This window comes from Lissotriton vulgaris, chromosome 5 (genome assembly GCF_964263255.1).
Source record: "Lissotriton vulgaris chromosome 5, aLisVul1.2, whole genome shotgun sequence".
In the NCBI taxonomy this organism is placed as follows: domain Eukaryota; kingdom Metazoa; phylum Chordata; class Amphibia; order Caudata; family Salamandridae; genus Lissotriton; species Lissotriton vulgaris.
Genome location: NC_141693.1, coordinates 526,757,314 through 526,769,633, shown reverse-complemented (window position 1 = coordinate 526,769,633; position 12,320 = coordinate 526,757,314).

Below are 12,320 nucleotides of genomic sequence, written 5' to 3'. Positions count from 1 at the left end.
CCGGGGTCCAAGTTCCAGCTGAGGGCTGCTTTTTGTAAGCAGTCTGGAAGGCCGATTTGGTCGATGTCTCTGTTGTTCAGACACAGCCAGCGGCCCAGTGAGTGTCTGAGTGGCCTTTCTGGAGGGAGATGGGCACTCATTATCTCCCGTATGACAGCAACAGGTAGAGGTGTCTTAATTAGGCATACTGAGAGGGGCAGGGGGCCTGAGCAGAAGTGGCCTCACTTGTTTTCAGGTGTATTTCACTAATAAACTTATGCGTGCATTTTTCTTACCCCCCCCCCCCCCCATTTTCGGCAAATTACGCTGAAAGCAGTGATTTGAGGGAAGGCATTATGCAAATGTGGGCCGATTTTTTTATGCGTGCACGGGCCGATTTTTAATCCCAATCCAACCCTGGGTCTGTGTAAGGGGAAATAGTGCTCAGAGTGTCTCAGACAATTGTGTTCTCCCGTTCATACCACTTTCCTCCGCAATCTCTCAATTACACCCCTTTTCACCGCACATCTTTCTGAAATCCTGCATCTTTATATTACATGTCATCTCTTTCCTCTTAAGCGCAGTGTTTTCATTCTCTCCTTCTGCACGTACTTGCTTTAATCTCTTCTACTCCATCCTCCCCTCTCATGTATACAACTCATCCACTCACCTGTAAGCTCTGCATTTTCGTTTCCTTTGGCACTGCCCCTATTTTGACAGGTGTGTACTTCATTCACACACTTTACCACCAATATAATTGGCCCATTTGCAGCCATTGCTCTTTGTTCACAACAGTGAAGCCAAAGATTGGATGTGCATGTAGCCTGCACACCTTCATGGCTTGCTGATAAGCACTGTGAAGAAATCGCACTGTTTTCAGACTCAACTTTATGGTTCTCAATTGTGCACCATCAGAAATATCCATCTACAACTTCCAGTCACCCGGATTTTGGAGGTGTCTCAGTTCAAAGTATGCCCTCTACAATAGTCATATGTTGAATGAAAAGAAATAATTCAGAAACACAACATCTTGAAAACACAAATACTCTAAGGTAGTGTGTTTAACCTTTTGACTTCTGTGTACTGACACTTAAGCATTACTGGAATCCAAGGACCCTCATTGAATACATATTGAAGTCTGGGGACCCTAATCGGGTCATTACTGGAAGCTAGGGACCCCAGCCTTAGCAATTTCAATGATTTGAACCACAAACCAATACACTAATGATAAAATATGTTATTTAAATCACAAACAATTGTAAAAAAAATCCTAATTTAAACATTTAAGGAAAGTTTAGAGCTTATTTGAATTCAATTTAGGCAACCACTTTGCCACAAATGATTCTGAGGATACTAACTTAGTGGTCGATTATGATAGCGGACGGACCTGCATCCGTCTGCCACCCCCGAGGTGGAGGGACCGTCCGCAGGGGCAGCAGCGTTCCCTCCGCACCAATTAGGATGTGACCGCCACCCTGGCGGTCACATCCCGTATTGCGGCGGGTGCAACTTGAAGCAGCACCCGCCGCAAGGTTAAAAATGCATGCTTTGCATTTGCATGCACAAAGCGGCAGGCACCGCGCGGTGCCTGCCGCTTTGTGCATGCAAATGCAGGGGGGTACCATAGGTACCCCCCATGCGCACCCCACCCCTCTTCACCCTGGGGGCCCGCAAGGGGCCCCCAGAAGCAAAGGTCCACATGCTTTTCCACGGCGGAAAAGCTGCCGGGGAAAAGCATGTTTACACACACATCCTAATTTGGCTGACGGTGTCTTGCAGACACCGCCACCAAATTGCGGTCAACACCCCGCGGATCAGCAGCGGACGGACCTGCCGTACGCCGCTGTTCCCACGCCATCATAATCTGGCGGTGGGTGTTTTCTCTGACCGCGGCGGTGAATCCGCATCCTCTGGGCCGGCGGTGGCTTCCACCGGCCCGGAGGATGCGGATTCACCGCAATCATAATCGACCCCATAATTTTTAGCCTCCAATTTCAAATGAATTCACATTTACAAAACGTTTTCAACATATTCAATTGTGCTTGCTATTTATATACACTTTATTATCATTTTAATATTATTTACATTTCCAAGCAGCACCGGACCCCCACAGTAGGCTTCGCACATCCCAATGGGTCCCAGGACCACATGTTAAGAACTACTAGTGTAGGGGGTGCAAAATTAAGTAAAACATGTGACATTTAAGCAGGTATTGCATTGCTAACGTGGAATACCTGAATGGTTTTTACAGTCATTGCTGAGAAACTGAAAAATGCTTTTGTCAGCAAATCTAAGGACATGAATATAAATTCTGGTAGGTTCCCGGTATTTTTTAAATCGCTGGTGGACCTGAGACCCACCCCCACTTAAACCCCTGTATTTAAAGCATGTCATTATAGCAGTTCTTATATTAATGCAGCATCCCTAAAGGCAGAATTCCCCTATTTCTTCTAGATTTAGCTTACATCCTCTGCTGTTTGAACCTTGTGAAAAACAGTCACAAGCATTTTGTGATGGCCTGTATTACCGATTTGCCTTGATTATTGTTAACAAAAGATGTAGCCAAATGTCTTTTTCAAGCATGCACCTGTCTGTTTCTTTCTTTGCACCCACATGAGGCATAACACGTGCATCTGCTGCGTAGGGGAGCCCCCAGTCCTTCACGAGGCCCCCATTCAGCCCAAGGCCAATTAATATATGTGAGAAGTGGGATACCCAAAGATCGCTCATCACACCCTGCAGGGGAGCCCCATTAATTTGCATTACACCACTGGATTCCACTCTATTGTGATTGTTCTAACTCAAGGTACAGACTCGAGTCTGATCAGCTGACGTCAAACCGTGGATATGGGAGTTTAAATATGAAATTAACTCAACAATGTGCTGTTATAAAGCTGCCCTCTTAAAATAGGTGATGCCCAGGCTGGCATTGTGCTGGAATGACCCTTATTTCTATGCCAACAATGACTAAGTAGCATGAACAGTGTTCCAGGTGGTGTATAGTGGCACCAACAGGACCATGTATGAGTGTTGATAAGATGCCACCAAATAAGGAAGTTGGTCAATGCAGGCAGACAGGATGTATGACGTTACAACGCATACTTTTACTCCGCATACCATTACAACGCGGTATTCACAACGCATACCATTACAACGCATAGCGCTTTGGGGTGCTGGATAGTGGTAAGTATAATTTACTATTCTAACTCCAGTCCCCGTGGACCCTAGGGAAGGTGTTGGATAGTAAATTAAACTTACCTCTTATCCTAGAGCGCCCCCCAGCGCAATGCGTTGTAATGGTATGCGTTGTAATGCCTGCGTTGTAGTGGTAGTGCGTTGTAAAAAATGCGTTGTAACAGGTGCATACCGGCAGACAGCACAGTTTGCAGATGAATGTGGCTCCCTCTGCAGTGGTGCTAAAGGAATTATAAAGGATTTGCCTGAGTGTTTCAGAGAGGGAGTGTGTCTGGGAGGGACTGAGTGAGAGACAGACTGAGATAGCGAGAGTGAGTCAGGGAGGGATGCCCTCAAACTGGATGCATAGGTTGGCTGGAGGAGCACGCTGTTCATGTAATAGATGTTTTTGAAATAATGTCCTACTTTGACTTTATGAAAGCGGTCAAACTCCTATTGCTGGTGCAGCATTAGGCAGGTGACCAAGGAAGAATAACACAGAACAAAACACTGCCAGACAATATTGAGAGACCTAAGCATTCCTTATCCTTGGAGGGCACACATAAGGTCCAGTTTGTCACAAAGTTTATAAAAGATATGAAGTCATGAGAATTTTGAAAGCTACATGGCCAATGTGGTAGGGCAATTGCACAAACGTTGATGGGATAAATGCTTGCAATAAATCTAACCACTGGCAAGCGCTTGGGGTAGCATTCCAACACTTTGTTCTTTGACCCATCATGTTTGTACTCAGCCATATGAAAAGCTTGAACCTACTCTAATAGGAACAGTCCAGCACCAACTACCAGGCCAGGACCTCCTCAAACCGGAACATAAGCAACCCAAGAATGTTTTTTCCGTACTGGGGCTCATCAGACGGGTGTAGCTTGGGTCAATTGGCACAGTGAACAAGGATCTCACATCTGGTCATACCTCAGGCCATTTAGGCCGATACATCAAACAGAGAAAAGGTGGTGGAAGAAATGAATGCAATAAGTCTAACCACTGGCAATCCCTTATAATCCATCATTATTTTGCCCACCATGCCACCTCAGTTTGAACCACAGCCATATGCAAACCAGCCTTGAGCCTGGTTCAGTAGGAACAATCCAGCCCAAACTGACCAGGTCCTCCCTGAATGCTGAACATGTGCTTGGCTCTTGAGTATGATTGCTCCAATCGATGTCAGCATGGAATGCAGGCCTTATCTACATGAAGGAAGTCTCCTGAGAGATGGGTTAACATTGAGATATGAACAGATGTCAGTTATAAGGCAGGCATCTTAGACTTTCACAGTAGACCATGTACATGGGGGCAAAGTGTTCTGACACTTGCAGTTTACTATCATGCAAATGCGTGCAACACACATCACGGACCTGTGCAGTGTCATACTTCAAAATAGCATACCCACATGTCCCATGCAAAATGTGCAGCGGGACCCCTGAAATTATGGAATCTGGCAGTTGTACATAGATCATAGGCCTGAAGACTTGGCCTCCCTCTACCTAGTGCCTGTGTACTACTAAAGCACCAGAGATAGTATCTTTGGCATACTTCTTGTAGGAGAGGTGAGGGCTATCGAATGGTGACTTCCTAATTTCTAAGTAACTTTTCAAACTCAGGTGGCCTGGTCAATGTACCAGGGGAGTGATACCATGAGAGTGTGAGCTTACAGGGGCATATTACCAACAACTAGCGATATTTCTCGCTAAATGGGCTTAGCGAGTTTTTTTTATCGCCAAGCATCGCCAGATATTATTGCAGAGATAGCGTGCTATTAGCAACGTTTATCTCTAAAGCGATAAAATATCCGGTGATAGCGGCGAAATGTGTGAATATCGCTGAGAATACAGTGATATTCACGCATTAACGCCAATAGGGTCTTAGCCATAATATCCACCTCCCATTGGCTATAATGGCTAAGAACTGGTCTGAGCAGGCGTTAGCTTTTGGAGATATTCGCGCTTAGCTCAAATATTTCCATTGCTACGCATGCGTTGATAATAGGCGATAGCGATGTTAGAGACTGTTTTTAGTCGCTAACAGGTTGGATACGCCCACTTTGCATGCCATTAGCGATAAATATCGCTGACATGCAAAGCGGGCCCCAAACCGCTCGCTATCACCTAAAAGCTGTCGCTAACTGATGTTAGCAACAGCTTGCTAATAGGGCGATGAAATTATCGCCGCTTAGCGGCCGATAACGGCCGCTAAAGCGGTGATAATTTCATTTCGCCCGCCTTGATAATATGCCACACAGTTTCTTATTACCATAACATGGCTGTGAACATTCATGCCTGAAACTAGTAGCATTTGTTTCACGAATTAATAAAAGGTGGAAGTCCTGATACAGTTTGTTTATAGGGAACGCCGGTAATGTTACAACCAGCACTCAATGTATCCCTGAAACAACTGCCGGGAAGAACAGTAGCATGAATTTCAAGAGCATTTTAAGGAAAAGAGTTTGAAAACCAGTTTCCCTGTAAAGTACTAGATGCGACTAAGGTATTCTCCAAGAATGAAATCCTACATTTATCGAATCTGGCACAGGGGAGCTTGCTGTAAAAGAACAATTACAGCAGTGTGCCCTGTGTAAAAATGTGAAGAAAGTTGCTGGAAGTAGAAGTCGGGGGATGTGAGGCTGGTGGGATTGGCAGAGGAAGAGAAGGCCTTTAATAATGTACAGCAGCCTTGGGGCTAGAGCGGGAGGAATTGGTTCACCTGCTGGTAATGTTTCTGCTGCCTTGTCCGCCTTATTTTTTGCCAATGTAATCAGAGCCTGTAAACGACTGTAATGTAAAGTACCCACCTCGGCAAACATTTGCAGGTTACAGCCGGATGTGCACGAAGCAGACATAGTAGACCGAGTGGATAAGATTTATCAAACAATACTGTGAGAAAATGCAGCTCACTTGATTTGTAGCTCATGAGGTAGAAAATCATCCTATTTGTACACTGTTGTGTTGAGAATACATGCTGAAAGGAGTATAAAGCACCAGATAGCACTGTGGGTACAGCAAAATTTCAACATGCCCAAGAATTACCGCTGAAACTTTGATCATGTTCACTACTAGCAGATACATTACAGGAAGAGAAACCTTTTGCCGTACAGGTGCAAGAATTCACTCCCAGTGCTAGTAACAATCAGCACAATCAGCAATATAAACGGAAATATTGTTTTATTAATATATATTTTTGAATGCAGGTTCTTCTGATCCAGAGCTTTCAAGCTGTGGCAGGAAATGAAGCAGAGATGCCATGGTTTGCAGAGGATTTCACAATTGGGTCAAGTGTGGTAGCCAGAAATGTTGCAGTAATCTCTGCTGGTTGCATGTAAAAACACACCCCAAAAATATTTTGCAAAACATGGGGATTCTCAAATAAGTTGAAAATTGTCTTCTGTAGGTTTAAACCACTGGGGAAGATTTACACATTTTTGGGAATCCTCCAATAATTACCAGTCACATTTTTCTAGGAGCATTGACGTGTAAAGACTTACACATGCTAGAATGTACCCTGTCTATGCCGGGTCTGGTGGTTCAGTGGACTAATTTGTCCATTGCAGGGGCCTGTGTTTGACCTCATGGTCACAGATTCAAATACCGATAGGTCCACTCAGCCTTTCATCCATCTGAGGTCGATAAAATTAGTACCATTGAGTTGGGTAACAATTAACATCTGTTATTCAGTGCCAAGAGACCTCTGGGTGAACGTGTGCTTTACAAATACACATGCTGAACAAAAGTGTATTTTCACATCCTGTTTTTTCATGGAAAAAATACTTGGAATTTTTCAAAACCTTTTGGGATGTAATTAAGCAGGATTTGTGCACCACAATGCAGCAGGCGCAGACAGGGGATTCAATACCGTGTAGCTGGGCAGGGGCAGACATCGTAATAATTTTTAAAAAGGGCAAAACAGCTACCCAATATATGATATTGATATAGGCCGATAACGTTGATGAACGCGGATACTAACATTTATTCCAAGGCCTTAGCGCTTAGAGTTGCGAAAATAATCAATACCCTGGTGAGTACTAAACAGCACAGGTTTATACCAGGAAGGGGCACTACGCATCATACCTGAAAGGTTATCACCCTCTTGGATGCCGCAGAAGTTGCAGGAGACCCGTTCGCAGTAATGCTATTAGATGCTGAGAAAGCTTTTGACCGGGTCTCCTGGGACTTTCTCGGTTTATCTTGAGGAGAGTAGGGTTTGGGGGGGGTTTGGTTAAAGCTCTGCAGGTTTTATATACAGCACCAACCACTCGTATACGAGTAAACACTGGGTATACGCTCCCGTTCCAGATCAAGAGGGGCACACAACAGGGGTGCCCCTGCTCCCCGCTCCTGTTTGCTCTTTATATGGTTCCATACATACGGAGTATAGAGTTGAAGGACAATATATGTCCAATAGACACTTATAGGGGGCATTGTAAAATTTTGGCTTATGCTGACGATGTTGCTATTGTCAATCCTAGCCCATCAGAAGCTATTGGTATTGTGGAGGAGGAGGCACAGCATTTTGGAGAAGTATCTGGCTATGCTTTAAATTTAGCTGAAACACAGATTATTAAAAACATCAAGGTGGATTGTCTAGACCATCTGGTGGTTCCTAGTGGAGTGTAGCTAGGGATTATAATACAGGCAGACTTAGATAAACTCGTGGAGTCAAATATCGCACCAGTAATAAATAAAGCTAAGAAGGACTTGGATGGGCTGCATAACATACATTTTCAATAGTTTGTCGAACGAACATAGTTAAAATGATTTTTTTGCCAAAGTTTTTATATTTATTTAGGGCCATACCCTTATTGTTTGAAACTAAGAGGTTTAGGCCCACATGCATCAAGCGTTTTTGCATTCGCAAACGGCGCGAATCGCAAAAATCGGCCGTTTGCGAATGCAAAAACCGTATTTGGGATGCATCATTTTATTTTCATTTTTCGCAATTTCAGAAATCACAATTTTTTGCGATTTCTCAAATTGCGATAGCATTTAAAAATTCGCAAATTTTGCGATTTCTTAAAAGCTATGCATGATTTTTTTTATTTGCGAATACGCAATTAGGAAGGGGAAAATTACCATGAAGTTAATCTTCATGGTAATTTGCGAAAAGTTTCAAAAATGCAAAAAAAAGCATTTTTGAAACTTACATGTTACACACACTCATGCCCTTGGGACATGTGTGTGAGTAAAATATACTTACGTGACATTCCAGGGGAGCAGGGGGGGTCCTTTGGACCCTCCCTGCACCCTTGAAATTGCATTCTCATTTTGCGATTCCTTAATTGTGAATTCGCAAAATGAGAATGCCTTCCCATTGATTCCTATGGGCCTCTAGGCCCATAGGAATCAATGTAAAGCGATTCCTTATTTGCGATTCGCAATTAAGGAATCGCAAATGAGGAAAATTAAGAAATCGCAAAAAAGTTTGTGAATTTTTAATGCATAGGAATTTGCCATTCCTAAATTGCGATTCCTTAATTTTCGCAATTTAGGAATCGAAAATTCCTACAATGATGCATGTGGCCCTTAAGGAGCTAGAACGTATGAGTAATCGATTCGTGTGGGCGCACGGAAAGACACGAAGGGCATTGAGATTTATGGCACTCCCAAGGGAGCGAGGTGGGTGGGCCCTACCAGACCTGAGAATGTATTACTGGGCAGCCTGTCTTCAATATATGGCTGGTCTTTTTGGAGGGGCAGAAAAGGAACGTCAAGACGAACTAGGAACTTTGGCTATATATGCAATAGTATTAGGAGACCAGGCTGAGAACATCTTTTTGAAGTTTACTGAGTATAGTTATTATAAAAGAACTAAATTTAAAACAGTCATGGCCGCCTATAAGATCTGGGCTGCCTTTGCTAAAAGATTTGGCCTAGGTAGATATAACGCATATACCAAATTGAGTAATAATCTTGCTCTTCCTGGGGATATATTTTCGGGCGCAGATTTGCTGAATGGGGAAATCTCGGGATTACGAAAATGGGTGATATGATAGGACCACAGGGGGTAATGCAGTTTTCGCAGTCTTCAGGCAATATATGGACTGGAATCATCTCATTTTTTAAAGTTTTTACAAATTAGGAGTTTTATGTTGGCGAAAAACGGGTGGGTCAGCGGGATTCGGGACAAACCCTATTTTGGAGATTATACAGGGGGGCACAGACTGTACAATTAAGAGATTCTATTCTGAACTCATAGAACATCAAGTAGATGATTTGGAAAAGTATGAGGGAAAATGGATTCAGAAGCTGGGTCTAGAAAGAGTATGTTTTTATAGGTCATTAGAACTTGGGCAGAAACTTCTGTGTGCAGCACCACTCCAGGCGCAGCATTATAAGACACTATATTTCCTATACCACACATCCTGTAGGATAGCACAATGGGGAGGGTCAGCTGGGATTACGTGCCCAAGATGTGATAGTCCGGAGGCTGATTTGATCCATATGTTTGCCACTTGCACTCATTTAAAAACTACCCGGGATGAAATTGAAACATTTTTTAAAAGATCACTAAGGATTGATATCACCCTATCCACAGTCGTGGTTTTGCTTGGAGTAGAAGATAACGTTAGCCGAAACCTCCAAGAATACTTCATCTTCGTGGCAATGGCGGTGCTACGGCTCAGTATTGCTACAGCCTGGTTGGATAAGCTGCCACCCACGTTTCATCAATGGTTAACAAAACTTTTGGCTGCTTATAATCTTGAGAAAGCAATTTATGCTAGGAGGGGTAGAAGAGGCAAGAGATTAGGTATGGAAATATGGGATCTGATAAAAAACTGGAAGGAGAGAGAACCGGGGTAGGGTCTGCGGAAAATGTTTTATGATGTTTAATGATTTTTCTGTTCTCTTACTTTGTCTTTGTTTTTTTCAGCAATAACAGCTAATGTGGTAACCCTGTATGTGCTTAGATAATATGATTGTTTTTTCCTTTTTGTAAATATGTATGCTAAAACTCAATGAATGTTTCTCAGTGCCCTGTACAATAAAGGGAGGGGGGGAATCGGAATACAAATATTTATAAAAATAATAAAAATAAAAAAGGAAAAAATACTTGTCCCAGTGGAGAACGCCTCTCCCCTTCCCCTTCACCCCACCAGCTCTATGGATGTCCCCCTGCCCATTCACATCCTGGATGGGGACTTACTCCTGCAATCTAAAAAATAACCTTAGTAGAGTTCGCCAGACAGGGTTCTCTGCCGCAAATCTTGTGGAGTACTGTGACTGCCAAACTCCCAGTTCTCCAGCTGTGTTTAGAGCCTAACAAACCTTCATGTTTCGACTGGCAAAGCCTCCACTAGCTCTGTTGGACATTGGCCTGTTAGACTAAGTGCCTCAGACTTTCTTCTCTGTTTAGGGCAGACGATCCCATGCACTATTTTCTTGTGTAGGGCCAACAGAGAAAGTCTGGTAGTTCCGAAAAGAAACTATCCCTCACACTGGGAAAAACTTCCAGTGTCAGTAACATTTGTTTTTGCATTTTACATAAACACAACAGATTCAGAAGTTTGTTTTTGTAAAACAAAAAACTTTGCTGTGTGGGTGCCGTGAACATGGCATCCGCATATCAAATCTACACTGCTGCCAGAGGAGCTGGTGACTCTTTTGATGGTACAGAGTTCCCTGGCATTCTGGCAGAGATCTCTAAAAATGGGGAAACGGCATTAACAACACAGGTGAAACGACGTGTGCCGTTACAACTCAAGTGGACCAATGCTTGCCTTAACCACGCATATGCCTTAACCACTCTAGTTGAATAGTGGATGAGTGGGGAGAGGAACAGAAAGGATTAGGACAGAAAGTACCGGGATGCAGCTTGGTAAGTAGCACAGGGGCCAGATTTAAGGGCTTGAGGGGGTGTTGGGGTAGTTTTAGGGCAGGGGTGGTTTTAAGGCTCAGGGCGGGGGGCTGGAGTCGAGCTTGGGGTAGGTGTAGGGCTGGGGGCAGGTTTTAGGGCTCAGGGTGGGGGGAAGGAGCAGTTTTCAGGGTTGAGACCATTTGTAGGGCTATCGAGGGGGGAGGGGTGCAGGGATGTGATCTTTACCACGCATATGCCTTTACCAATCATGCCTTTACAACAACATTTGTTGTAAAGGCACACGTGGTAAAGGCATGCATGGTAAAGACCCTAAAATCAGTGGGTATTAGTCCCCTAGGGCAGTGGAGCATATCTCTCTGTTGTACTGGTGGAATGGAGTACCCCCGACAAGCTCCAAAAAAAGCCTAGGTATTTTACCGTAGCCAGGAATAGAAGGTGTGCTGTGATAAAGTTTGTGGATACCTTCAAACTCAAAAGTACGGGGATGTTCACCAACACATCATGACGTTCCCACCCTGGAATGCACGCTCATAAAAATTGATGTCATTGGCACACATGACTTTGTGAATCGTGCTAAAATATTCCAAATCCGACAGTTCGAAAATATTGGCCTGTAATGTATATGTTTCAACCAAACTTTCAATTCGTATTTAATACTTAAATCAAGCCAAACTCACTTTCCATACATATGAAGATTGGGTTAATTTACTATTCTGTTGGTTCTGATGCCAATCCTTGCAATTGTGGGGACAGATATTCAGCTACTTATGTAATGTCGAGATTTTGGTAGTCTGTGTGCTGGAGTCTATTTTAATTTCTATATAGTACTTGCAGGCAATGCCCCGATGACAAGTGTTGTACTAATACCACTTTGAGCACAAACTCCTGTCTTGGCCAGAAACTCGATTGCAAATTGAGTGCAAATTGTTTACTTTGCTGATTTGCAGCAAGTAAAGCTGGAGACATTCTTCTTTTATCCACCACAGAATAAGGGCAAACATACACAGTCAGGACATAACCCCTCCTTTATTCCAAGGTCTGCAATTTGGTATTGGGTCCAATGTGTGCATCCGCTAATTACCACAACCCAAGTTAACGGTAATTAGGTGCGCAATTTGCAACCATGATTACAAGTCAGTTGCTACGGAAGCCCGTGTGGTCACATTTGATGCCACAGATTATTATCAGTGTACACATTAATCACATTAATACATCTAAAATACATGTTATTGCAGAGAAGCTATTTGTTAATTTGTTAGTGCTGCTAATCCATCCAAAAATAGAACATTGCAGCGGATGCTTGCTTCTGCTTTTGGGTATAACTGAGTTTATTTCTACGA